This window comes from Hyla sarda, chromosome 6 (genome assembly GCF_029499605.1).
Source record: "Hyla sarda isolate aHylSar1 chromosome 6, aHylSar1.hap1, whole genome shotgun sequence".
Taxonomy (NCBI): domain Eukaryota; kingdom Metazoa; phylum Chordata; class Amphibia; order Anura; family Hylidae; genus Hyla; species Hyla sarda.
In genome coordinates, this window is record NC_079194.1 from 59,868,162 (window position 1) to 59,895,274 (window position 27,113).

Below are 27,113 nucleotides of genomic sequence, written 5' to 3' on the forward strand. Positions count from 1 at the left end.
GGCACCAGTGCCACCTCACCCCTGCAGGCTCTGGCTGTTCGGGGCCGTCAGAGACGGCCCCGAACAGCCAGTAATTCCGGGTCACCGGGTCATTGGAGACCCGATTGACCCGGAATCGCCGCAGATCGCTGGACTGAATTGTCGCCGACATGGGGGGCATAATGACCCCCCTGGGCGATATGCCGGGATGCCTGCTGAACGATTTCAGCAGGCATCCGGCTCCGGTCCCCAACCGGCTAGCGGTGGGGGCCGGAATTCCCACGGGCGTATGGATATGCCCTCGGTCCTTAAGGACTCGGGATTCAGGGCGTATCCATATGCCCTATGTCCTGAAGAGGTTAAAAGTCTAGCACTACAGTGGTCCTTTAATGTCAGAATATGAGGGTGGGATATGAAGTTTGGGATATGAAGGATTTGTGAATATAAAGTCATGATACAATTAGGGTTGCCACCTTTATTGCCAAAAAATACTGGCAATGATAATTTGCATAATTAATTATTTAGTTATAGCTCCACCTATACACGTCATGTAATGGCACAGGGGGATTAGAAGGGGATTAAAATGGCATGGGGGGTATCAGAGGGGGGCAACTGAAATGCCACAGTGGGATCAGAGGAGGGCAATTAAAATGCCACAGGGGGATCAGAGATTGACAATTGAAATGGCACGGGGGGGGGGGGGATAAGAGGAGGGGGATTAAAATGGCACAGGGGGATCAAAAGGGGAGAATAAAAATGGAACAAAAAGGGATTAAAATGGCATGGGGGGATCAAATGGGGGGGGATCAGAGTAGGGGGGATTTAAATGGTACAGGGGGATCAGATGGGGGAATTGAAATGGTACAGGGGGATCAGAAGGGGATTAAAATTGCAAAGGGGGTTAAAGGGGACAATTGAAATTACATGGGAAAATCAGGGGGGGGGGGGGTTAAGAGGAGGGGGATTGAAATGGCACAGCGTGGATCAGAGGGGGGATTGAAATGACATTGGGACGTTGGGCCATTTCAGTCCCCTCAATCCTCCAATGCTATTTTAGTTGATCCCCCTGTGTCATTTCAACTGATCCCCCTGTGCCATTTTAATGAACCCCCCCCCCCCCGATCCCCCTGCCATATGCATTTTAATAGATTTTCCCCTACAAGCCCCCCCCCTCATTTCTTCAGTCAATCATATGCATTTTAAAGGGGTACTCAAGTGAAAAACTATTTTTTAAGTCAACTGGTGCCAGAACGTTAAGCAGGTATGTAAAATACTTCTATTTAAAAATCTTAGTCCTTCCTATAGTACATATTAGCTGCTGTATGCTCCAGAGGAAGTTCTTTTCATTTTGAATTTCCTATCTGTCTGACCACACTGCTCTCTGCTGACACCTCTGTCCATGTCAGGAACTGTCAAGAGCAGGAGCAAATCCCCATAGCAAACTTCTCCTGCTCTGGACAGTTCCTGAGACAGACAGAGGTATTACATCACACCATAATAGGACTCGCTGTATGAACTCACCACCTCGCATTACATGACTCCATTCTCTTAGCCTAGTTTTCTACAATTACCAGGTAAGTGACCGGGCGCTGTCCCTTCACAGATCATTACATGAACATGTTACAATAAGTAAACCTGAGTCAGCTATACTTTACCCAGTTGCATCCTATAACCACGCTGACATATACCAATATATCAAAGGTTAGAAAAACTAAGCTGATTTCTTCCAAAAAACAGCACCACACCTGTCCTCAGCTTGTGTGTGGTATTGCAGCTCAGTTCCATTGAAGTGAATGGAGACAAGTTGTAATAAGATGAACAACCTGAGAACAGAGGTGGCACTGCCTTTATTTCTGGACATCCTCTTTCACACCAGCGTACTTTCTTTCATACTTGAAAGTTTGAAAGGGGGCGGGCTCTCCACCAGCTGTCAGTGGCAAATTTTTGGCAGCTGAATTTCCGCTGCAGAAAATCCGCCGCAGACCCCATTGAAAACATGCTGCGAGTTTGAAAGGAAATACGCTCGTAAGAACGCACCCAGCAGATTTTTGACAGCAGAATCTCCGCTGTTAAAAATCCACCGCAGACCCTAGTGAATGTAATGGGGTCTGCGGTGGATTTTCCGTGGAGAGCCCGCCCATTTCAAACTTTCAAGTTTGAAAGAAAATACTCAAACGTGAACTCACCCTAAATGTCCGGGTCTTGTCTATTTAAGGTTCGTATGTACGAGCTCTCCTATACAGTGGGCCACTGCAAAAAAAATGGCCGTTATATACCACTATATGGTTTAACAGTAAGGGGTATATGTCGGGGATTAACATGGGCAAATGTTATGAAATTTGCTATGGGTCAATATGCTGGAATTGGTTGTTGGGTTCTAAGGTGCATGATGGGAACAGGAACCCCCCTCCCCCCCATATGTACTTTCAGTGGCGCCCAACTTAATTGACATAGAGGGCCACCCTAATCGAGTCCCAAAATGCTCGGATTTAGATTAATCTAAATTTTTCAGGAAACAAAATAAGATCTGAGGGGGATATTTATCAAAACGTGAGCTGAGGCAAAGTTAACCTGTAGCCCATAGAAACCAATCAGATCCCTCCTTAATTTTTGAAAAATCCTTTAAAAAACGAAACAAGCCATCTGATTGGTTGCTATGGGCAACAGGTCCACTTATACTCTGCACAAATTTTGATAAAACTCAACCACACGAATGGGCGGACTGACAACACTCAGGGCCCCCGGACCAAATAAAGCAAAGGCCGCTGGCAAGACTCCGCCCTGGCCACGCCCCCATTCCACCCGAATCCCTCCTCATGTCTCACCCCTACACACAAAATATTATACTTACATTACACTAATGGGTCGTTACTGTACTTGATGATCATGAAGTACAGTGCCGCACATTGTGCCTCCTAGATATACCAGTGCTGCACACTGTGCCACCAGGCTTTAACAGTGCCCCAAACTGTGCTGCATGGATATAATCATAGAAGAGAAGTAAATCCAGCACTTACCATATATTCAATGTAGTTTATTGCATATCATTGAACATATGGTGAGTGCTGGGATTACTTCTCTACTATGTTCTGGGCCTGATCCATCCACGTGCACCACCAAATTAGGAAAGTGCCACCCTCCGCCTATTGTGGATATAATAATGTCACACACTGTGCTGCCAGGATATAATAATGTCACACACTGTGCTGCTAGGATATACTAGTGCCACCCACTGTGTGCCATGACATAGTATAGTAGTACATAGACTGTGTGCTCAGTGCATAGCTGTACCATACAAGAGACCCTTAAAACATAATAGTGTCCACTACAAAGGATTGTGCCCACCCAGTGTGCCTGCCTGACCTCTCAACTCCCATCATTTTGGACTATGCTGGAGAGCCCTAGGCATGATGGGAGTTGAAGTTTTGTAATATCTGCAGAGCCACAGGTTGGAGTACATAATCGCCCATCATCCCTGCAGAACTTACAATAGACTCCAGCTGATGGGACAGTCAGACAGAACACACAATGATATCAGTGACCTGAGTGACGTCTTCTCTGTTGTCTTTTCTTCTTTATCTGGTCCAGATGCCAGGACTTCTTCCAGCTCCATCTTCTCTGCAGAGTCTGACACAAGCACATCATACGTTAGTCACTTTGTCCACAGATCCTCATCCTCCATAAGAAGACAATAATCATTATAACCCTGCCAGATACTGTGCCCCCTAAATATATCCCTTACAGACCCATCTGTCCCCTGCACCCCTAAATCCTCCTTCAGACCTCTCTATCCCCCCCAGACCACTGTGTCCTCCTCCAGACCCCTGTCCCGAGACCACTGTGTCCTCATCCAGACCCCTCTGTCCCGAGACCACTGTGTCCTCCTCCAGACCCCTCTGTCCCGAGACCACTGTGTCCTCCTCCAGACCCCTCTATCCCCCCAGACCACTGTGTCCTCCTCCAGACCCCTGTCCCGAGACCACTGTGTCCTCCTCCAGAACCCTCTGTCCCGAGACCACTGTGTCCTCCTCCAGAACCCTCTGTCCCGAGACCACTGTGTCCTCCTCCAGACCCCTCTGTCCCGAGACCACTGTGTCCTCCTCCAGACCCCTCTGTCCTGAGACCACTGTGTCCTCCTCCAGACCCCTCTGTCCCGAGACCACTGTGTCCTCCTCCAGACCCCTCTGTCCGGAGACCACTGTGTCCTCCTCCAGACCCCTCTATCCCCCCAGACCACTATGTCCTCCTCCAGACCCCTCTGTCCCGAGACCACTGTGTCCTCCTCCAGAACCCTCTGTCCCGAGACCACTGTGTCCTCCTCCAGACCCCTCTGTCCCGAGACCACTGTGTCCTCCTCCAGACCCCTCTGATCCCATCATACCCCTAAACCCTCCTGACTCCTCTGCTCATGGCCCCTTATTGTGGCCTCTAATGCTTAATGGCCAGTCCAGCCCCAAGCTGAGCAGTAGTATGACACATGATAGGATTAGATACACAGGCTAAGCAGACAGCATCACATATAACAGATTTAGATGCACAGGCTCAGCAGACAGCATCACACATAACATATTTAGATACACAGGCTAAGCAGACAGCATCACACATAACAGATTTAGATACACAGGCTCAGCAGACAGTATCACACATAACAGATTTAGATACACAGACTCAGCAGACAGTATCACACATAACATATTTAGATACACAGGCTCAGCAGACAGTATCACACATAACAGATTTAGATACACAGGCTCAGCAGACAGTATCACACATAACAGATTTAGATACACAGGCTCAGCAGACAGTATCACGCATAACAGATTTAGATACACAGGCTCAGCAGACAGTATCACGCATAACAGATTTAGATACACAGGCTCAGCAGACAGTATCACACATAACAGATTTAGATACACAGGCTCAGCAGACAGCATCACACATAACAGATTTAGATACACAGGCTCAGCAGACAGTATCACACATAACAGATTTAGATACACAGGCTCAGCAGACAGTATCAACCATGTAAAGATTAGATACAACAGCTCAGCAGACAGATCATCCATAATAGGACTAGATACAAGGCTCAGATACACAGCTCATCAGACAGTATCACACATGACAGGATTAGATACAAAGCACAGCAGACAGTATCACAGATGACAGGATTACATACAGAGCACAGCAGACAGTATCACACATGACAGGATTAGATACACAGCTCATCAGACAGTATCACACATGACAGGATTAGATACAGAGCACAGCAGACAGTATCACACATGACAGGATTAGATACAGAGCACAGCAGACAGTATCACACATGACAGGATTAGATACACAGTTCAGCAGGCAGTATCACACATGACAGGATTAGATACACAGCTCAGCAGACAGTATCATACATGACAGCAGGGGCGGACACAGACAGCAGAGGGCCCCTGTGCAAAGAATGTGCCTGGGCCCCCCCCCCCCCCACAGCACTGTGCCCCCTCATGTACCTAGACCCCACCGGAGGGCCTCCACTTACCCCGCGCGTGTACTTGCCTTGTCCACCACAGGTGGATGGAACGACTCCTGAGGTAGGCTCCGGGTGGCCCCTGTCCCTCTCAGTGTGCGGCCCAGTAAGTACTCCCCCAGGTCAGCCTGACCCGTATCTAGCTGGGAGGCAGAGGGCAGTGCTCCCCTTAACATTCGCACCCCTGGACTTAGCACGACACCCCTTGGCACCCCCTGGTTCCTTGGCTTCTTATCCTTAGTGATAGAAGTGACTTACAGGCAGGGCCAGACTGGGACCAAAAATAGGCCCAGGCATTTTAAAATAAACAGCCCATTTTTATGGTGGGGGTCTGACTCATGGGACCCCCACCAATCACCTTGGTACAAGTGGCTCCCCAGATGTTGGAAAGCTGCAACTCCCATCATGTCTGAGGTGACTACAGCTGATGGGACAGTCAGGAGACTACACAATGATATCAGTGACTACAGCTCTGATGGGACAGTTAGGAAAATACACAATGATATCACTGACCTGAGTGACGTCTTCTCAGTTGTCTTTACTTTTCTTCTTCCTCTGGTCCAGACACCAGGACTTCTCCCATCTTCTCTGCAGAGTCTGACACCTGGACATCATTGGTTCCTTAATTTGTCAGTAGATCCTCATCCTCTGTATGATGACAATAATCATTATAACCTTGCCAAATACTGTACCCCCTGAATATAATACTGCCAACCACTGTACCCCCTGAATACTGCCAACCACTGTACCCCTGAATATAATACTGCCAACCAATGTACCCCTGAATATAATACAGCCAACCACTGTACCCACTGAATACTGCCAACCACTGTACCCCTGAATATAATACTGCCAACCACTGTACCCCTGAATATAATACTGCCAAATACTGTACCCCTGAATATAATACTGCCAACCACTGTACCCCCTGAATACTGCCAACCACTGTACCCCTGAATATAATACTGCCAAATACTGTACCCCTGAATATAATACTGCCAACCACTGTACTCTATGAATATAATACTGCCAACCACGATACACCACTGAATCACCCCATACACCCCACGCACTCCATCCTCAGTCTCCTCATCACCCCATACACCCCACGCAACCCATCCTCAGTCTCCTTATCTCCCCCATACACCCCACACACCCCATCCTCAGTCTCATCCCCCCATACACCCCACACAACCCATTCTCAGTCTAATCATCACCCCACGCACCCCATCCTCAGTCTCATCACCCCATACACCCCACACAACCCATCCTCGGTCTCCTCATCACCCCCATATACCCCATCCTCAGTCTCCTCATCACCCCATACACCCCACGCACTCCATCCTCAGTCTCATCACCCCCATACACCCCACGCACCCCATCCTCAGTCTCCTCATCACCCCATGCACTCCATCCTCAGTCTCCTCATCACCCCCATACACCCCATGTACTCCATCCTCAGTCTCCTCATCACCCCATACACCCTATGCACTCAATCCTCAGTCTCCTCATCACCCCATGCACTCCATCCTCAGTCTCCTCATCACCGCATACACCCCATGCACTCCATCATCAGTCTCCTCATCACCCCATGCACTCCATCTTCAGTCTCCTCATCCCCTCATGCACTCCACTCCATCATCAGTCTCCTCATCCCCCCATGCAGTCCATCATCAGTCTCCTCATCACCCTATGCACTCCATCCTCAGTCTCCTCATCACCCCATGCACTCCATCTTCAGTCTCCTCATCACCCTATGCACTCCATCCTCAGTCTCCTCATCACCCCCATACACCCCATGCACTCCATTCTCATCACCCCCATACACCCCACGCACTCCATCCTCAGTCTCCTCATCACCCCATACACCCCATGCACTCCATCCTCATCACCCCCATACACCCCACGCACTCCATCCTCAGTCTCCTCATCACCCCATACAGCCCATGCACTCCATCCTCAGTCTCATCACCCCCATACACCCCACGCACCCCATCCCCCCATGCACTCCATCCTCAGTCTCCTCATCACCCCCATACACCCCATGTACTCCATCCTCAGTCTCCTAATCACCCCATACACCCTATGCACTCAATCCTCAGTCTCCTCATCACCCCATGCACTCCATCCTCAGTCTCCTCATCACCCCATGCACTCCATCCTCAGTCTCCTCATCACCCCATGCACTCCATCCTCAGTCTCCTCCTCACCCCACGCACTCCATCCTCAGTCTCCTCATCACCCCATGCACTCCATCCTCAGTCTCCTCATCACCGCATACACCCCATGCACTCCATCCTCAGTCTCCTCATCACCCCATGCACTCAATCCTTAGTCTCCTCATCACCCCATGCACTCCATCCTCAGTCTCCTCATCACCGCATACACCCCATGCACTCCATCATCAGTCTCCTCATCACCCCATGCACTCCATCTTCAGTCTCCTCATCCCCTCATGCACTCCACTCCATCATCAGTCTCCTCATCCCCCCATGCAGTCCATCATCAGTCTCCTCATCACCCTATGCACTCCATCCTCAGTCTCCTCATCACCCCATGCACTCCATCTTCAGTCTCCTCATCACCCTATGCACTCCATCCTCAGTCTCCTCATCACCCCATACACCCCATGCACTCCATCCTCATCACCCCCATACACCCCACGCACTCCATCCTCAGTCTCCTCATCACCCCATACAGCCCATGCACTCCATCCTCATCACCCCATACACCCCATGCACTCCATCCTCATCACCCCCATACACCCCATGCACTCCATCCTCAGTCTCCTCATCACCCCATACACCCCATCCTCAGTCTCCTCATCACTCCCATACACCCCACGCACTCCATCCTCAGTCTCCTCATCACCCCACGCACTCCACCCTCAGTCTCATCACCCCCATACACCCCACGCACTCCATCCTCAGTCTCCTCATCACCCCCATACACCCCATGCACTCCATCCTCATCACCCCATACAACCCATGCACTCCATCCTCAGTCTCCTCATCACCCCCATACACCCCACGCACTCCATCCTCAGTCTCCTCATTACCCCATACACCCCACGCACTCCATCCTCAGTCTCCTCATTACCCCATACACCCCACGCACTCCATCCTCAGTCTCCTCATTACCCCATACACCCCACGCACTCCATCCTCAGTCTCCTCATTACCCCATACACCCCACACACTCCATCCTCAGTCTCCTCATCACCCCCATACACCCCACGCACCCCATCCTCAGTCTCCTCATCACCCCCATACACCCCATGCACTCCATCCTCATCACCCCATACAACCCATGCACTCCACCCTCAGTCTCCTCATCACCCCCATACACCCCACGCACCCCATCCTCAGTCTCCTCATCACCTCATATACCTTAAGCACCTCATCAGTATTACACAGCTGACACCCCCCCCAGTCCTTCTCATCAACATTAAACCCCCTAATCACTACCCCCCTGACCCCCCTTTTGGTCCTCCTTATCAACACTACGCTCTCCCAGACCCCCAATCCTCCTTATCCTTACACCACCAACCTCTTCAACACCCCTTCTGTCCTCTTCATCATCATTACAATCCCCTCCCCCCCCCCCCCCGCACAGCCCTGCACCCGATCGTCGCTCTCCTCACCTTATCTGCTCAGCGATGCTGCCGTGTGAGGCGGGAGGGTTTGCTGCTCCTGTCGCTTCTGCCGGCCATGACACGTGACGTCAGGGGCTTGGAACAGACATGCCTGTGCGGGGCACGTCTGTTCCCATCAGCCCCTGGCCTGTCTGTCTACCCCGGCCGGTTTAAAGGTAAATTACTTCTGTCAGCGGCAGGTCCGGGACCTGTTGCTGCAGCATATAGTATGAAGTACTGGCAGGGAGCCCTGCAGGGGCCCAGACTGTGAGGCCCAGGCTGTGACCTGGGCTACTAGGTGGGCCCCCTAACACGCTGGGCCCCTGTGCAGCCAAACCGGCTGAACAAGTGATATGTCCGCCCCTGCATGACAGGATTAGATACAGAGCACAGCAGACAGTATCACACATGACAGGATTAGATACAGAGCACAGCAGACAGTATCACACATGACAGGATTAGATACAGAGCACAGCAGACAGTTGCACACATGACAGGATTAGATACAGAGCACAGCAGACAGTATCACACATGACAGGATTAGATACACAGCTCAGCAGACAGTATCATACATGACAGGATTAGATACAGAGCTCAGCAGACAGTATCACACATGACAGGATTATATACAGAGCACAGCAGACAGTATCATACATGACAGGATTAGATACAGAGCACAGCAGACAGTTGAACACGACAGGATTAGATACAGAGCACAGCAGACAGTATCACACATGACAGGATTAGATACAGAGCACAGCAGACAGTATCACACATGACAGGATTAGATACACAGTTCAGCAGACAGTATCACACATGACAGGATTAGATACAGAGCACAGCAGACAGTTGCACACATGACAGGATTAGATACAGAGCACAGCAGACAGTATCACACATGACAGGATTAGATACAGAGCACAGCAGACAGTTGCACACATGACAGGATTAGATACACAACTCAGCAGACAGTATCACACATGACAGGATTAGATACAGAGCACAGTAGACAGTTGCACACATGACAGTTTTGCAGACATATGACACATGGCACAGGGTCTCACCAGGTCAGTGTTTCTTGTCTTCTCTCTCCTCTGCCCAGGCGGCTCCAGCTCCAGGAATGTCCGGGGGTTGTGGCTGAACTTTTCCTCTAAGAATCCTCAGAAGACGGTGCGGAGCACAGGAAGGACACGTCGGGGGAGGGAGCAGACGTGCGCACGGTGTGAGGTGGTTTTTTGCGCCCCCGTGAATCCTTGCGTCGGCTCCTCCTCCAGCTCTCCGAAGATTACCGAAGCTAGAGCTGGGGGAGGAGCCGACGCAAGGATTCACGGGGGCTCAAAAAACCACCTCACACCGGCCCGATGATCTGTGGAGTGCGGGAGGAGGGTGACCAGCCTTGTACATCGTGCACTGTGCTGCATTGATACCGGTCTGTAGGAGCAGCGGCAGTTCTTTGAGGTAATACCCACAGCAGCCACCATCCTTACAATGTCGCTGTTTCCCTCACACAGTTACAGCACCTGGCAATCCTAAGAGATCGTCTTCTCTGTCAATTCCTGGGCGGCGTGACGTCACCCGCGGCAGACCAATCACAGCGCTGACTGAAAGAGGCGGGAAAACATCTCCTCTCACAGGCCTGCTGAACGGTGACACCGCACAGGACGGGCTCCTGGTTCATAATAGGACTAATAATAGTAATTTAGCAGTCACATTAGTCAGATACTTTATCGTAATTCAGGTGAGGGATACAACATGAGGTATTCTGAACGTTATTGGAAATTATGTTTGTATATTTTAGCTTTAGATGATTCTGTGAGGATATACACATGTAAAAAGTAGCCCCATGTGTAATGCCAGCTAGAATCTCCCCCCATGTGTAATGCCAGCTAGAATCTCCCCCATGTATAATGCCAGCTAGAATCTCCCCCCATGTGTAATGCCAGCTAGAATCTCCCCCATGTGTAATGCCAGCTAGAATCTCCCCCCATGTGTAATGCCAGCTAGAATCTCCTCCATGTGTAATGCCAGCTAGAATCTCCCCCATGTGTAATGCCAGCTAGAATCTCCCCCATGTGTAATGCCAGCTAGAATTTCCCTCCATGTGTAATGCCAGCTAGAATCTCCCCTTATGTGTAATGCCAGCTAGAATCTCCCCCATGTGTAATGCCAGCTAGAATCTCCTCCATGTGTAATGCCAGCTAGAATCTCCCCCATGTGTAATGCCAGCTAGAATCTCCCCCATGTGTAATGCCAGCTAGAATTTCCCTCCATGTGTAATGCCAGCTAGAATCTCCCCCCATGTATAATGCCAGCTAGAATCTCCCCTTATGTGTAATGCCAGCTAGAATCTCCCCCATGTGTAATGCCAGCTAGAATCTCCCCCATGTGTAATGCCAGCTAGAATCTCCCCCATGTATAATGCCAGCTAGAATCTCCCCCCATGTGTAATGCCAGCTAGAATCTCCCCCATGTGTAATGCCAGCTAGAATCCCCCCCCATGTGTAATGCCAGCTAGAATCTCCCCCCATGTGTAATGCCAGCTAGAATCTCCCCCATGTGTAATGCCAGCTAGAATCTCCCCCCATGTGTAATGCCAGCTAGAATCTCCCCTTATGTGTAATGCCAGCTAGAATCTCCCCCATGTATAATGCCAGCTAGAATCTCCCCCATGTGTAATGCCAGCTAGAATCTCCCCCATGTATAATGCCAGCTAGAATCTCCCCCATGTGTAATGCCAGCTAGAATCTCCCCCATGTGTAATGCCAGCTAGAATCCCCCCCCATGTGTAATGCCAGCTAGAATCTCCTCCATGTGTAATGCCAGCTAGAATCTCCCCCATGTGTAATGCCAGCTAGAATCTCCCCCCATGTGTAATGCCAGCTAGAATCTCCCCCATGTGTAATGCCAGCTAGAATCCCCCCCCCATGTGTAATGCCAGCTAGAATCTCCTCCATGTGTAATGCCAGCTAGAATCTCCCCCATGTGTAATGCCAGCTAGAATCTCCCCCCATGTGTAATGCCAGCTAGAATCTCCCCCATGTATAATGCCAGCTAGAATCTCCCCCCATGTGTAATGCCAGCTAGAATCTCCCCCATGTATAATGCCAGCTAGAATCTCCCCCATGTATAATGCCAGCTAGAATCTCCCCCCATGTGTAATGCCAGCTAGAATCTCCCCCATGTATAATGCCAGCTAGAATCTCCCCCCATGTGTAATGCCAGCTAGAATCTCCCCCATGTATAATGCCAGCTAGAATCTCCCCCATGTGTAATGCCAGCTAGAATCTCCCCCATGTGTAATGCCAGCTAGAATCTCCCCCCATGTGTAATGCCAGCCAGAATCTCCCCCCATGTGTAATGCCAACCAGAATCTCCCCCATGTGTAATTCCAGTCAGAGTTCCCCATGTGCAATACCAGACAGAATTTCCCACCATGTGTAATGCAAGGAAGAATCCCTATGTATCATGCCAGCCAAAATCACCACATGTGTAATGCCAGGCAGAATCCCCCCATGTGTAATGCCAACAAGAATCCCTCCATGTATAGTACCGGACAGAATGCCGCATAAGTAGTGCCAGATAGAATACTTAATGTGTTGTGTCATTTAGAGTGCTCCCATGTGTAGTGCCAGACTGAATGCTACACGTGTAGTGTCAGACAAAATGCTATACGTGTAGTGCCAGACAGAATGCTGCATATGTAGTGCCAGATAGAGGTCCCCCATGTATATTGCCAGCAAGACTGCTCCATGTATAGTGCCAGGTAGAATGCTCCATATATAGTGCCAGCTAGAATGCTCCATGTGGGAAAAATCTACTAACCCATTAGGTCGCATTCCCACATGCCAGTAAATGCATGTGGCCAAAACCACACCCCTATGCGTTCATAAATGGCCATGCAATGTTGCTGTTAATACCATGGTATGATCATTGATGAACACATGAGGGCATGGTTTTGGCTGCATGCGTAGGGTCACAGGTAGCGTATACAATGTGTATTTCACATTGCAGGAAATCCGCCAGGCAGTGGGAAATACGCAGTGGATTTTACTATGAGCAGACACACAGGGCTTTCTGCCTCCAAACCTTACTGCGCACAAAGGGCTGTGGCGGAGAAGACCTTTGTGTTTTCTCTTAGTAAAATATGCTGCGTTATTCCCACTGCCCGGTGGATTTACTGTAGCGTGAAATATGCAGCATGGTCATGGATAAAGAGCAATTATTACGTAAGAAACCAGGTAAGAAGGGAATCTGGCACTTACGTCACTAAGTGCTATGAATACACAATGTGGAAGGCTGTCCAAATTGACTTAGATGAACTCTGATACGGTGGTGCTCAGTATAAAAGAAACACAGGCAATCCAAACATAAATTGCACAAACAGCACAAATAACTGCTTTATTGGAGTTGTCGCAGCATAACAGGTACAGGCAGGTCAAGCGTTAGGGAAGCGGGGGCAACCGGAACTGGCAGTTTCGTGCGTATGATGCACTTCCTCAAGCCGGAATAGCAGCAGCTCCGCTCCGTAATACATAGGAAGGATGCATCCCTGTCGCTTGGCAACTTGTTATACGTGACCAGTCATGTGATAGACAAAACACAAACAAACAACATAGAAACATTGCAGACATATAATGTGGTTCATATACTTAATCAGGTTCGTATAAAGTTAGTGTTACAGAAAGATGTTGAACTCATTGTGGTCATTAAGACCCAGTGGGTCAGTAGCATCTAATCTGGAAATCATACGGGCCTCCCTCTGTAACAACAACTTGCTACGGTCTCCTCCATATCGTGGAGGGAATACTCTTTCCAAACCACAAAATTTCAACTCTTTACAAGTACCGCCATGAGCCTGATTCATGTGGGCAATAAACCTGGGGGCCCCGCTTCCAGTCCGGATAGAAAGCAGATGTTCATGGAACCGGATCTGGAGCTGTCTAATGGCCTTGCCCACGTAGAATCTGCCACAAGGGCATATCATTGCATATACAAGGTAAGATGTCCGGCAGGTAATGAGATTGTTAACACAATACAAAAGATGAGAGATGCACAGTGTTCAAACCCTTACAAGGGTTAGTGGGTGCCCGACCTCAAGCTTGACCAAGGCAAACGTACCAATAGAAGAAATGGAAGACGGCACTCCGGTATTGGTGTCCAAATTCAAGAAAAGTGGTTTATTGATCCCAATACATACAAAATGATGCAACGTTTCGACCTAACAATAAGGTCTTTATCATGGGTGCTTGATAAAGACCTTATTGTTAGGTCGAAATGTTGCATCATTTTGTATGTATTGGGATCAATAAACCACTTTTCTTGAATTTGGACACCAATACCGGAGTGCCGTCTTCCATTTCTTCTATTGTGAGATTGTTAACACAGTGTTCAACCAGCCCTATCTTAATATTTCTCCCCGTGAGCATATGGGTGCAAAAAGAACAGGATTTGCAAGGGTGGTTTCCTTTCAGGGCAACTTTGTTAACCAACTCAGGCCTGGTTTTGGGCAAGCAATTTGATCTGTAAGATTAGTAGTTCTTTTCAATTTGACTCCTGTTGTGACGTTCTTTCTGAACGTCACTAGTGGAGGATGCATGGTGACATTGTGGAGATCAGGATCAGTGTCCAAAATCAACCAGTTACGACATATAGCACTTATCACCGTCTGGTTCATGTTGGAGTTTTAGAGGGAAAAAGTAAACCTTTTGGGGAGGTTCTACACCTAGTCTTCTTCTCTAAAAGTGTGGTTCTGTCAAGTTTCCTAACTCGTTGCAGTCCACTATTAATTTAAAAAAAAAAGTATTTATTAAAATTTTGCATGTAAAGATAACAAACATCACCGTCCTGGCGAGATAACAAAAACAGAGAGAACTGCGCCTCCTGAATGCCCTTGTGAACCCCAATAACCATCAATGAGGAGATGAGGTATACCTTTTGGGGAGGTTCAGCAAGGTACAGAGGAGTCCACTTCGAAGCCCCGAGAGGAATCCAACAAAGACAAGCAACCAGACACACATCCATACACACAAAGTCAAAAAAAGAAGTCTCTGAGCTGTCCCAAACAACCAAAATGTCATCAACATAATGTAAAAAGTTAATGTGTCATAGGAAGGGATTGCTGATGGGAAAACGTACCAGCATTCAAAAATGGTGAGGAAAAGATTGGCATAAGTGCAGAAGACCAGCGTACCCATGGCCGTGCCAGTCTCCTGCCGGTACCAATCCTCCCCATTCCGGAACTCATTGTGTGTCAAAATGAAAGAAAGGGTGTCACAAACAAAATAAATAAAGTCCTCCATTAGTCGGTCTCCTGTAAAACCTCTCAGATAGCCTGTACACCTGCATCGTGAGGGATGCGGGTGTACAAGCTCTCAACATCCACTGATGCAAGTCTGTAAGTCTCGTGCCAAAGTCCTGTAAGTGTGTCAAAAGAGCTCCAGTGTCCTTAACGTACGTTGGAGTAGAGGGCAAAAGGGGCTTTTAAGAGCCACTTGATGTACTGAGATAGGTACTCTATCGCAAAGCCGATCCCCGCCACGATAGGGCGTCCAGGCCGTTGGCTCTGCGACTTGTGCACCTTGGGTAAATAGTACCATTTTGGGTGACGAGGGAAACTAGGAAGTAATTTCTCTGCAGTCTTGCGGGAGATGATTCCCTTCTCATAGCTCGCCCAGAGGAAGGACCTAAGCTGGCTCATGGTTCTTTCTAGAGATCAGCGAACTTTTCAAAAATTCAATTCGGCCGATTCGCCAAAATTTCCTAAAAAATGTTTTTGATCCGAATTTATTTACGGTGAAACTATATTAAAAATGGCTATTTCTGGCCTACACTTTGCTGTGTTCTAACATGCATATAGAGTGTGCTGGGGTAGTGAAATAATACCGTTATTCATAACAACATGCAGATTACCAGCATCGCTTTTAGAATCACTGCCGCAGAGCGGCACAATGACAGTGCCTGGAGGTGGCATCAGTATGAGGAGACCATATAGTGGCTGACTGACACAGCATGGAGGTTTTGGCAGCATGAGGAGACCATATAGTGCCTGAATGACACAGCGTGGAGGTTTTGGCAGCATGAGGTGACCATATAGTGGCTAAATGACACAGCGTGGAGGTTTTGGCAGCGTGAGGAGACCATATAGTGGCTGAATGACACAGCTTGGATGAGGCTGAAGCATGAGGAGACCATATAGTGGCTGAATGACACAGCGTGGAGGTGGTGGCAGCATAAGGAGACCATATAGTGGTTGAATGACACAGCGTGGAGGTGTTGGCAGTATTAGAAGACCATATAGTGGCTGAATGACACAACTTGGATGAGGCTGAAGCATGAGGAGACTATAGTGACTGAATGCACAGCGTGGAGGTGGTGGCAGCATGAGGAGACCATGTAATGGCTGAATAACACAGCGTGGAGGTGTGTGCAGCATAAGAAGGCCATATAGTGGCTGAATGACACAGCTTGAATGAGGCTGAAGCATGAGGAGACCATATAGTGGCTGAATGACTCAGCGTGGAGGTGGTGGCAGCATGAGGAGACCATATAGTGACTGAATGACACAGCTTGGATGAGGCTGAAGCATGAGGAGACCATATAGTGGCTGAATGACACAGGGTGGAGGTGATGGCAGCATGAGGAGACCATTTAGTGGCTGAATGACACATCGTGGAGGTGTTGGCAGCATGAGTAGAATGAATGGCACAGCCAGGAGTTGGCACCAGCATGAGTAGACACTAGGCCTTCACAATCCCTAAGATTAAAAGATGAATTCAGAAATTTAAACCGAAGATTTTGGATAGCTAGTGCTACCTACCATAGCAAAATTTTTATTCCCAGACCCAGGTCCAGCAGCGGTATCAGTTAACCATATAGTGCCTGAATGACACAGCCTGGAATTGACTGAAGCATGAGGAGACCCCAGTGCTTTACAATCCCCCCCCAAAAACACAAGAATTTTTGAAATTTAAAATGAAAAATTTGGATAGCTAGTGCTACCTACCATAACAACATTTTTATTCCCAGACCCAGGTCCTGCAGCGGTATCAGTAAACCATATATTGCCTGAATGACACAGCCTGGAGTTGGCTGAAACATGAGTAGACCATTGAAATGTAGGATTTATTTATTTACATTTAAGAATTTGAAATTTAATGATTCTGAAATTTAACTTTTAACTCCCAAGTTTTTGTGTCCCGGACCCCGGTGTGTGGGTACAAAGGGCCAAATCTAACAAGCCCCCACAGGGCTCATGTGGCCGTGAGATGTAGGCGCAATGTCTCCATTGCCCTGACCAGCCATTGTTTCCAACACTTTTCGCCAAGGCAAACCATGTGAAGAACAGCGTGACACCGCCATGCCCTGTACACATGGTATGCTGAAGGGCCACTGAGAGTCTGAGACTTGTCCGGGCAGTGGAGGCTGAGGACATGGTGGAGGATGAGGAGGTGGAGTCGAACACTGTCACAGGACCAACGGGCTGACAGAGTTCAGCAGGAAGCAGCATGAGTACACAAGAGGGGTTCACAACCCCTAAAAGTAAAAGGTGAATGTTGAAATCTCTATTGAAGATGCATGTTAAGTAGTGCAACCATCCAAAAATGTAAGGCCCGAGCCCAGAAGCTTCAGTAAGCCAAGTAGTTCCTGAAAGACAGTCAGAAAAAGGCATCAGCAGAACACAAGAGGATTTCATAACCCCTAAGCTTGAATGATCAATGTTGAAATCTCAATTAAGCATGTATGTAACCTAGTGCAAAACATCCATAAATTTAACCTGTTAAGGACCAAGGGCGTACAGGTACGCCTTTGCTCCCTGGTACTTAAAGGGGGTACTCCGGTGAAAACCTTTTTTCTTTTAAATCAACTGGTGGCAGAAAGTGAAACATATTTGTAAATGACTTCTATTAAAAAATCTTAATCCTTCCTGTACTTATTAGCTGCTGAATACTACAGAGGAAATTCTTTTCTTTTTGTAATGCTCTCTGATGACATCACGACCACAGTTCTCTGCTGACGTTATTATAATAATAATAACACTTTGTTTATTGTTGTCCTTAGTGGGATTTGAACCCAAGTCCCCAGCACTGCAAGGCAGCAGTGCTAACCACTGAGCCACCATGCTGCCCTTAGCATACATCTGCTATGCATGGTTGCTAAAATGGACAGAGATGTCAGCAGAGAGCACTGTGTTCGTGATGTCATCAGTGTTCCAAAAAGAAAGGAATTTCCTCTGTAGCATTCAGCAGCTAATAAGTACTGGAAGGATTAAGATTTTTTAATAGAAGTAATTTACAAATATGTTTAACTTTCTGCCACCAGTTGATTTAAAAGAAAAAAGGTTTTCACCGGAGTACCCCTTTAAGGACCAAGGGCTTACCTGTATGCCCGTGGGAATTTCGGTCCCTGCCGGACGGGGACTGGACCGGGGTGACTGCTGATGTCGATCAGCAGGCACCCCGCGTAAAAACCCAGGGGCGTCATCAGACCCCCCCCCCCCCCATGTCGGCAATCGACGCAAATCGCAAGTGAATGTGTCTACGGGTCTATGGTGACCCGGAAAATAAGGGGGAGCGCGGTTGTCCAAGACACCCACGATCCCCCTGAAGGCATAGGAGTGAGGTGGCAGGGGTGCCACCCCTCCTATCCCTGCTATTGGGCGTCTAGAATTGACGTCCAATAGCAGATCGGGGGCGGGGGGTTAACTTTAGTTTTCCCAGTTCTGCCCACCCACAATAGGCAGGAAAGAACGGGGAACTGACGACGACCCTGCGGGCAAGGCTGCGGGTGAAGATCGGTGTCGGAGATCGGCGGGTGGCATGTCATGCGGCTGGCTCCCTGGATCCGACGGAAGCCGGTAAGGTGCCTAGCAACATCTGGAGGGTTACTGTCTGAGACCACTATACAGTCGCGGTGGTGAGGGGGGGGGGGGGGGCGGTCGCAGTGGCGATGATAGGACTCAGGACCCCAGGACAGGCAGGGGGAGAGAAGCGGGTGGCGGCGGTGGTCTCTGGCACCGCAAAAGCCGCTGCAGTTAATTGATTTAAAGCAGTTCATATAAGAAGTAGCACGGCACTGCGGTATTGGTGGAAATAAACATGTTGGATATGCGTTGGTGTAGCTAGATGCTGCTGGTGGTGCTCTGACACAATGAGATATTCATATATTCCAAGAGAAGAGAAAGAAATCGGCAACTCACCATTCAGCTGGTATGTTCTTCTTTTATTGAAGCATACTCACATGAATATAACAAAGGGAGAGGGTAGTGGGGGGATAGTGATATGCGACCGAGCTCCTGTTTCGCACACTAAGTGTGCTTCCTCCGGCCATGTCTATTCCTATCTGTGCTCCATATATATACACAGGTGAGTGCAATGATCATCCAATCACGTCTTCGGATCACAGTCATGTGTCCGACTGACGTGAATAGTGTGAAGGTGTGCTCTGACTAAAAACATGCTGATTGTTCAGTCCTATCGTTTAACCCTATGTTGCCTGTTGCGTGCGTCTTTAGTATCCATAGAGTTTCTGCACGCAATCGTTTTTGGTCGGTGTGCTCAAATTTACTTGATTTTACTTGCTCCAAACCCAAAAACCGCAGGACTTCTGCATTATTACCATGCGTTTCTTTTACGTGGGCTTGCAGACGTGATGCACCTGGTCTCCCAGTACGTATTGCATACATATGTTCTCTAATACGTATCTGGAGTTGGCGTTTTGTCTGCCCTATGTAAAAGAAATCGCAGGGACATAGGATAGCATAAATAACATTTTTGGTGCGACAGGTAATGAGGTCCTGTATTGTGTGTTGTACGGGTCCCAATCTTATATGTTTAGTTTCATGGCTATATTTGCATTGATTGCAATTTTTGCATTTATAATTACCTTTTGGTGTAATTTCATTTAGCCATGTATTTTCTGATGGTTTTTTACTGTTTGTTCTGCCTTTATTAATAGTGTCTCCTATAGTGATGTTTCTTTTGTATGTTATACGGGGTTTATGTTTAGCTATCTCTTTCAGATCTTCATCTGCCTCGATCAGAAACCATTTTTTTCTGATTGCTCTTTCCACTGTGGAGTTCATTGGTGAGTTCTGGAATGCAAAAGTGAATCTTTCCCTTGTTACTACTTCTTTGTTTTGTGATTTTTTATCTTTTAGTAACTCTGCTCTATTTAGATTATCTGCTTTCTCTCTGCCTTTTTTAATGATATATTCTGGGTAGGCACGCTGTCTAAACCTGTTCTCTAATTCCTCTGCTTTCTTTTTAAAGGTGGTCTCATCACTATTATTACGTTTTAATCTGACAAATTGTCCATAGGGGATGTTGTGTTTGACACTATGCTTATGTGTGCTGTTAAAGTGTAGCAGTGTATTCTTAGCTACAGGTTTTCTATAGCTTTCTGTGACTATAGTTCCTTCCTTATTTATCAATTTCAAATCTAGAAATTCTAAACAATTTCCTCCATAGAGGCTGGTGAATTGCATGTTCACTGTGTTGTTATTTAAATAAGCGACAAATTGATTAAACTCTATTTCTGTCCCATGCCATGTGATTATGATGTCATCCACATATCTGTGGTATGATTTAATATGATGGAGAAATGGAGTATCGTTACTGTACACATATGTATTTTCAAAGATTCCCAGAAACAAGTTGGCATAAGTACAGGAGACCGGGGTGCCCATCGGGGTCCCGGTCTCCTGCTTATACCACTGTTCCCCTGATAGAAATGTGTTGTTATTAAGAATAAACGCTAAGCCTTCTGCAATGAACTCTATTATACTTTCTGACACTCCTGCCAACTTCAATATTTCTCTGATAGCCTGTATACCTGCATTATGTGGGATACGGGTATACAGGCTAGTGACATCTATGGAGCATAGCTTGTAATCTTTTTCTATATGCATGCTATTAAGGATCTGCAACAAATGTTTAGTGTCTTTTATGTGTGACAATAAAGATCCCTGTAAGGGATTAAGCATCCAGTCGAGGTACTGGGACAGGAACTCCGTCGCTGAGCCAATCCCGGCAACTATTGGCCTTCCTGGGGGTCGGCTCAGCGACTTGTGTACCTTAGGTAGGTGGTACCATCGTGCAGGCTTTACATTATCTGGTAATAGTTTCTCAGCGTTTTTTTGTGACAGCACATTTTTGCTTACATATTTGTGTAGGAATGATTTAAGTTTGGTGAGGGTCTTAGATGTGGGGTCTGCCGGCAAGGGGGTGTACGTGGTGGCATCAGCTAACTGTCTAGCAGCTTCCTCATTGTATTCTTTGGTGTATTGTACCACCACACTACCTCCCTTGTCGGCACGTATCACTGGTTTCTGATCGAGGCAGATGAAGATCTGAAAGAGATAGCTAAACATAAACCCCGTATAACATACAAAAGAAACATCACTATAGGAGACACTATTAATAAAGGTAGAACAAACAGTAAAAAACCATCAGAAAATACATGGCTAAATGAAATTACACCAAAAGGTAATTATAAATGCAAAAATTGCAATCAATGCAAATATAGCGATGAAACTAAACATAAAAGATTGGGACCCGTACAACACACAATACAGGACCTCATTACCTGTCGCACCAAAAATGTTATTTATGCTATCCTATGTCCCTGCGATTTCTTTTACATAGGGCAGACAAAACGCCAACTCCAGATACGTATTAGAGAACATATGTATGCAATACGTACTGGGAGACCAGGTGCATCACGTCTGCAAGCCCACGTAAAAGAAACGCATGGTAATAATGCAGAAGTCCTGCGGTTTTTGGGTTTGGAGCGAGTAAAATCAAGTAAATTTGAGCGCACCGACCAAAAACTATTGCGTGCAGAAACTCTATGGATACTAAAGACGCACGCAACAGGCAACATAGGGTTAAACGATAGGACTGAACTATCAGCATGTTTTTAGTCAGAGCACACCTTCACACTATTCACGTCAGTCGGACACATGACTGTGATCCGAAGACGTGATTGGATGATCATTGCACTCACCTGTGTATATATATGGAGCACAGATAGGAATAGACATGGCCGGAGGAAGCACACTTAGTGTGCGAAACAGGAGCTCGGTCGCATATCACTATCCCCCCACTACCCTCTCCCTTTGTTATATTCATGTGAGTATGCTTCAATAAAAGAAGAACATACCAGCTGAATGGTGAGTTGCCGATTTCTTTCTCTTCTCTTGGAATAATTGATTTAAAGCGCCCGCTTTAAATCAATGATCTGCAGCGGTGTCGCCGTGGTGTGGGGGGGGGGGGGATAAATACCCGCTAACTTATACCGGAATATTGGTATAAGTTATCGGCTATTGGCCCTAACCTCCACAGAGTATCGGTATCGGCCCTAAAAAAATTATATCGGTCGATCCCTACTCTAGATCTTGCAAATCTACAACTCACAGCATGCCCACATACCAGTTTGCTGTCTGGGCATGCTGGGATTTGTAGTTTTGCAACATTTGGAGGGCCACCACTGTGCAGTGGTTTCTAAACTGTAGCCCTCCAGATGTTTCAAAACTGCAAATCCCAGCAAGCCCAGCAGCAAACAGCTGTCTCGGCATGCTGGAAGTTGTAGTTGCATACCTCCAGCTGCTGCATAACTACATCTCCCAGCATGCACTTCGGCGATCAGTATATGCTGGGAGTTGTAGTTTTGCAACAGCTGGAGGCACACTGGTTGGAAAATACAGAACCTAACTGAAGGTTTTTCAACTACTGTGCCTCCAGCTGTTGCAAAAGTACAACTCCCAGCATGCACGGTCTGTCAGTGCATGCTAGGAGTTGTAATTTTTCGCCGCAGCACAAACTCCTAGCGGTAAGCTCACTGTAAACCTCCGCCAGTGCGAATGTACCCTAAAAACACTACACTAACAAATAATAAAGGGTAAAACAACATATACACCCCCTTACACTGTCCCCCCCCCTTACACTGCCCCCCCCCCCCCCATGTCCCCCCTATGCAATCCCTTATTTAGTCCTCAAATGCGCATGGCGCTCTCTCACTTCGGAGCCCTGTCGTATTTCAAGGAAACAGTTTAGTCCCACATATGGGGTGTTTCCGTAGTCGGGAAAAATTGCACTACAAATTTTGTGGGGCTTTTTCTCCTTTTACCCCTTAAGAAAAGGAAAAGTTGGGGTCTACACCAGCCCAAAAAAATTTTTACACTAACATGCTGGTGTTGCCCTTTACTCTTCATTTTCACAAGAGGTAAAAGGAAAAAAAGACCCTCAAAATTTGTAACACAATTTCTCCTGAGTACAGAAATACCCCATATGTGGGCGTAAAATGCTCTGCGGGCACACAACAAGGCTCAGGAGTGAGAGCGCACCATGTAAATTTGAGGCCTAACTTGGTGATTTGCACAGGGGTGGCTGATTTTACAGCGGTTCTGACATAAACGGAAAAAAAAGAAATACCCACATGTGACCTCATTTTGGAAACTACACCCCTCATGGAATGTAACAAGGGGTATAGTGAACTTTAACACCCCACAGGTGTTTCACGAATTTTCATTAAAGGGGTTCTCCGGTGCTTACACATCTTATCCCCTATCCAAAGAATAGGGGATAGGATGCCTGATCGCGGGAGTCTGGCCGCTGGGGATGCCCGTGATCATTCACACGGCACCCCATTTGTAATCAGTCCCCGGAGCGTGTTCGCTCCGGGTCCGATTACGGGCGACCACCGGGCCGGCGGCGTCATGCGTCCGCCCCCGTGTGACGTCACGCTCCGCCCCTCAATGCAAGCCTACGGGAGGGGGCGTGATCGCTATCGCCCCCTCCCGTAGGCTTGCATTGAGGGGCAGAGCGTGACGTTACACGGGGGCAGATAGGGGATAAGATGTGTAAGCACCGGAGAACCCCTTAAGGATCCAGGACGTACGGGGACGTCCCTGCACCCTGGGCTTTAAGGTCCCAGGACGTCCCCGTACGTCCTGGCGTTTTCCGGTCCCTGCCGCGTGCCGGGCAGAGATCGGAAGCGGATGCCTGCTGAAATGCTTCAGCATGCATCCAGGGCAAATGCCGAGGGGGGAAATGTCGGCGATCGTCGCAAATCGCGAGGGAAATCGCCCCTGCGATCTGCGGCGTTACCGGGCTGATCGGGTCTCTGGGACCCGACCGCCCGGTAATTTTGCATGATCCCGGTTGTCACAGACAGCCAGGACCATGCTGAAGTATAGGAGCGAGGTGGCAAGCCTGCCACCTCCTCCTATCCCCTGCGATTCCTCGGTTAGCTAACCGACCAATCGCAGGGGGGTTACTTCCTACCGCCCTGCCCGGCCCCTGGAAGGCCAGAGAGAACGTGAGGAAGATTGGAGGATGCGACGGGGGAGTGCTGGGGCCCGGTCCTGGTACTTGCCTCGTCCCTTAAGACCCGGATCCCGGCGGTGGAGACGGCGGCGGTGGCGACAGGTGAGAGGATCTTTGGCGGCGTTGCGGGACCTTTGCAGCAGTCCAGACCGCCGTAAAGCGATCTGGCCTGCTCCATCTTGTCCCCTTACGCTACAACTCCCAGCATGCCCAGATAGCCCTTGGCGTCTGGGCATGCTGGGAGTTGCAGTTTGGCAACATCTGGAGGTCCACAGTTTGGAGACCACTGTGCCCTTCCAGATGTTGCAAAAAACTACACATCCTCAGCATGCCCTTACTGTCCAGGCATGCTGGGAGTTGTAGTTCTGTAACATCTGGCCCTTCAGATGTTGCAGAACTACAACTTCCAGCATGCCTGGACAGTTTTGGCATACTGGGAGTTGTAGTTTTGCAACATCTGGAAGGGCACAGATTGGGAACCACTGTATTAGTGGTCTGCAAACTGTAGTCCTCCAGATGTTGCAAAACTACAACTCGAAGCATGCTGGGAGTTGTAGTTCGGCAACATCTGGCTCTAAAGATGTTGCCGAACTACTACTTCCAGCATGCCTGAGAATGTTTGGGAGTTGTGGTTTTGCAACAACTGGAGGCAACTGGTTGGGAAACATTGTCTGTTTCCTAACTCAGTGTTTCCCAACCCGTGTGGCTCCAGCTTTTGCAAAACTATAACTACCAGCATGCACTGATAGACTGTGCATACTGGGAGTTGTAGTTTTGCAACAGCTGGAGGTCCCCCCCCCCCCCCTGTGAATATACAGGGTACATTCGCATGGGCAGGGGGCTTACAGTGAGTATCAGGCTGCAAGTTTGCAATGCAGCAAATTTTGCGCGGGAGCTCATACTTGCAGCGGGAAACTCGCTATAATCCCCCGCCCATCTGACTGTACCCTAAAAACACTACACTACACTAACACAAAATAAAATAAACAGTAAAAAACACTACATATACACATACCCCTACACAGCCCCCCTCCCCAATAAAAATGAAAAACGTCTGGTATGCCACTGTTTCCCAATGGAGCCTCCAGCTGTTGCAAAACAACAACTCCCAGTATTGCCAGACAGCCGTTGACTGTCCAAGCATGCTGGGAGTTTTGCAACAGCTGGAGGCACCCTGTTTGGGAATCAGACGTACAATGCCCCTATGTCCACCCCTATTCAAATCACTAATTCAGGCCTCAAATGCACATGGCGCTCTCACTTCGGAGCCCTGTCGTATTTCAAGGCAACAGTTTAGGGCCACATATGGGGTATCGCCGTACTCGGGAGAAATTGCCTAACAAATTTTGGGGGTCTTTTTCTCCTTTCACCCCTTATGAAAAGGTGAAGTTGGGGTCTAAACCAGCATATTAGTGTAAAAAAATAAATTTTTTACACTAACATGCTGGTGTTGCCCTATACTTTTCATTTTGACAAGAGGTAAAAGGGAAAAAAGCCTCCCAAAATTTGTAATGCAATTTCTCCCGACTAGGAGATACCCGATATGTGGGCGCAAAGTGCTCTGGGGGTGCACAACAAGTCCCAGAAGGGAGAGTGCACCATGTACATTTGAGGTGATTTGCACAGGGGTGGCTGATTGTTACAGCGGTTTTGACAAACGCAAATAAAACAAAATCCCACATGTGACCCCATTTCGGAAACTACACCCCTCACGGAATGTAATAAGGGGTGCAGTGAGAATTTACACCCCACTGGTGTCTGACAGATCTTTGGAACAGTGGGCTGTGCAAATTAAAAAATGTGTACAGCCCACTGTTCCAAAGATCTGACAGACACCAGTGGGGGGTAAATGCTCACTGTACCCCTTGTTACGTTCCTCAAGGGGTCTAGTTTCCAAAATGGTATGCCATGTGGGGGTTATTTTGCTGTCCTGGCACCATAGGGGCTTCCTAAATGCGACAGGCCCCCCAAGTAAAATTTGCTCTCAAAAAGCCAAATATGACTCCTTCTCTTCTGAGCATTGTAGTTCGCCCGTAGTGCACTTCAGGTCAACTTATGAGGTACATCCATACTCAGAAGAGATGGGGTTACAAATTTTGGGGGGTATTTTCTGCTTTTAACCCTTGCAAAAATGTGAAATTTGGGGGGGAAACACACATTTTTGTGAATTTTTTTTTACGTATGCAAAAGTCGTGAAACCCCTGTGGGGTATTAAGGCTCACTTTATTCCTTGTTATGTTCCTCAAGGGGTCTAGTTTCCAAAATGGTATGCCATGTGTTTTTTTTTTTGCTGTCCTGGCACCATAGGGGCTTCCTAAATGCGACATGCCCCCGAGCAAAATTTGCTCTCAAAAAGCCTTATATGACGCCTTCTCTTCGGAGCATTGTAGTTCGCCCGTAGTGCACTTCAGGTCAACTTATGGGGTACCTCCATACTCAGAAGAGATGGGGTTACAAATTTTGGGGGGTATTTTCTGCTATTAACCCTTGCAAAAATGTGAAATTTGGGGGTAAGCACATATTTGAGTGAATTTTTTTTTTTTTTACGTATGCAAAAGCCGTGAACCCCTGTGGGGTATTAAGGCTCACTTTATTCCTTGTTACGTTCCTCAAGGGGTCCAAAATGGTATGCCATGTGTTTTTTTTTTTATTGCTGTTC

At 47.9% G+C, this 27,113-nt stretch overlaps 1 protein-coding gene and 1 long non-coding RNA gene across 8 annotated transcripts in view; one reads left to right on the top strand and one right to left on the bottom strand.

Annotated features, from left to right (window-relative positions):
* Positions 1–770: 770 nt before the first annotated feature.
* On the bottom strand, positions 771–10,328 carry LOC130275657 (uncharacterized). Its single transcript, XR_008844859.1, has 3 exons — positions 10,196–10,328; positions 3,522–3,606; positions 771–2,229 (listed from the first exon to the last, which is right to left on the bottom strand). It is a non-coding gene; the product is annotated as an uncharacterized LOC130275657 (long non-coding RNA).
* A 92-nt stretch (positions 10,329–10,420) lies between these two features.
* Positions 10,421–27,113, top strand: part of DMC1 (DNA meiotic recombinase 1) — a 130,348-nt gene continuing 113,655 nt past the window's right edge. For 3 of the 7 annotated variants that reach the window (XM_056523870.1, XM_056523871.1, XM_056523869.1), the window contains exons 1-2: positions 10,422–10,560; positions 10,643–10,869. The gene's annotated coding sequence lies outside the window, so the exon portion shown is untranslated. Of the gene's footprint in view, positions 10,590–10,642; positions 10,889–27,113 lie in introns of all 7 variants that reach the window. The other 4 variants (XM_056523866.1, XM_056523872.1, XM_056523868.1 and 1 more) reach the window with 4 other exon arrangements.